Below are 2,500 nucleotides of genomic sequence, written 5' to 3'. Positions count from 1 at the left end.
TTATGTATGTTCATTATTATCATATTAATGACAAAACCTATCATCGTTATAAGGTTGCGATGATGATGATGATGATGATGAAGAGGAGGATGGTGATAAAAATAGAATAATACAACAGCAACAGCAATATCTTCATCACTGATGTTATCGGCAGCATCGTCATTACCATAAACATCTCATTTCCATCACCATTTTTGGCTTTATCACCCTCGCTATCGTCACTGGGGAGAACATCCCCATCGCTATCGTCTTTATCACAAAAATTAATTTAATATCACATGACCTCGCCGCCGTGTTGACCCCGCCCCTACAGCAATCCAATAATTCAGGCTCAGCGTAACCTTCCGTTGTTTACTTGCCTGATCCCTTTCCGTCAACAGCGTCAGCGGCACAACAACTCACAGCAGCAGTAGTCAGTCCCTCGTCAGCAAACGTTCAGCAAGCAATACAATGCATTCCCGTTCATTTGCATCGATGTAGTTTTTTTACGGTTAGCTTTGCGTATTTTTGTTTGTTTGTTTGTTTAGATTCCTTGTTTAATTGAGTGACTGCGCGGCATCTGTTCAGATTGCTCAGTAATTCAAGTACTTACGTAACCATTATTACCATATTCTGGTCATCATTATCTTGGGGGATCGTGTGGAGGATCACGATAAACTTAGGTAATTAAGTAAAAAAAAAAAAAAAAAAAGTGCCCCCACTTATACTTTAAAACTAACACCAAGCCCTAAATTCCCTAAAACCGAAACTTGAAACTGTACACCAAGAGTAAGTAATGGCAAGAAAAGAGTAAGTTGAGTGATCGCCTCAGCACAAGCGACCAGAAATCAATAGTACCCAACGTACCTTCGACAAATTACGATCCAAGTCTGTGCAACTGATGTGAGCGAAAGAGGCACAAAGGAAAACCTCAAGCACACCGCGATGACCTTGGCCGACCCCTCCCCAGCCGTGCCATGACCTTAGGGGCCATAAAAATCTAGGGGACGATACAAAGGACGATAAAGGACGATACAAGCGAAACTTCCGTCAAGACCTAAACAGAGGCGTCCGCCCTGATTGAATAATCGTCGGGATTTGTTTTAAACAAATTAAACTTTCCCGGCGAGAAACGTCCGTCCACACACGCCCGAGGGAGGGCGGGGGAAGAGGGAAGGGGAAAAGGGGGAGAGGGATGGGGGAGGGAGGGAGGACAGAGGGCGAGGGGAGGGTGCCTTAAGTGCCACATAAAGCCAAATCACGACGGTAAATTACTCCGAACGGGGCACTAAATCACGGCTGCTCTCCTGCCCGAAGTCCGGTTGCATTGCGTTCGCGCGTTTTCTCCCTCGGTGTTAACGAAGCGCCGAGATCCGCTCTACGCTCGACGAGGCTTACGGGCGGAACGAACGAATCCACGGCGGCGTTGCAATTCGGCGGAAGATCCTTGCACTTGCCACAGATCCCTATCTATCAGGTGAATGTAGTGCAAGCTGCCAAGCGGTAATTCTAGAAGATGTCATTCGATCCGTAGCGCTTCAGCATTTCGGTAATGTTGGTTCAGCAGCCCATAAATGCAAGAAAAAATGCTCGCGGTCTGTCTGCTTGCGCGCGACCGTGTGCAAGGTCGTGCGGGATCGTGGGCGCGTATGAATAATTTACCAGCAGGTATTAATTTAACGTCTCGCACACCTTCGCCACCGCCAAGCAGAGCGAGGAGCCAAAACCAGGTCCTCGCGGACATCTTAAACGTCTCCCCGAGCTTCTTCCGCGGAGCGAGAGCCGCATTCCGTGGCCGCCATTAACTGCCTCGCAAAAAAGCAACCCGCGATCTAATTCCTCCATTTCGCGGTGTTTGTTTACTTGTTTTGTTTACCTGCCATTGTGCCGACGACGAGCGCGGGTATCCTGAAAGCAACGGGATATTCTGCCTCTGCTCCTTGTCGTGTTGCTTGCTTGTCTTGGTCTCGCTCTCTACCTACATATATCCAACAATCTATATCAATTTCCGTCTGTCTGTCTGTCTGTCTGTCTGTCTGTCTGTCTGTCTGTCTGTCTGTCTGTCTGTCTGTCTGTCTGTCTGCCTACCTGCCTGCCTGCCTGCCTGCCTGCCTGCCTGCCTGCCTGCCTGCCTGCCTGCCTGCCTGCCTGCCTGCCTGCCTGCCTGCCTGCCTGTCTGCCTGCCTGCCTGTATGCCTGTTCTCGCTTCCTTTCTTTCTTTGTTCTTCCATTCTGGTCCACTCTATGATCAACCAACATAATTCTGATTAAAGATTATCTCTCCATTCAATTCCCTTCTCCTAGACTCCAATCAAGGGAGGAATTTCGACGCGACGTTTTTCTATCCTTCTCTCTCTCTCTCTCTTCCCCCCCCCCCCCCTTTCATTTTTTTTTCCTTGCATGGTGGGAGATGGATGACCCGATAACTCTACGGTCCTCGCCCCGGCCATCCCCACTCGCACGCCTTATTGGTGCTCGTTCATCTTTGCGTCTGTCTGCATCTTGTTCTCTCTCTCAAACT

Source organism: Penaeus chinensis, chromosome 21 (genome assembly GCF_019202785.1).
Source record: "Penaeus chinensis breed Huanghai No. 1 chromosome 21, ASM1920278v2, whole genome shotgun sequence".
NCBI classification, from domain to species: Eukaryota; Metazoa; Arthropoda; class Malacostraca; order Decapoda; family Penaeidae; genus Penaeus; species Penaeus chinensis.
Note: the sequence above shows the minus strand (reverse complement) of the source record.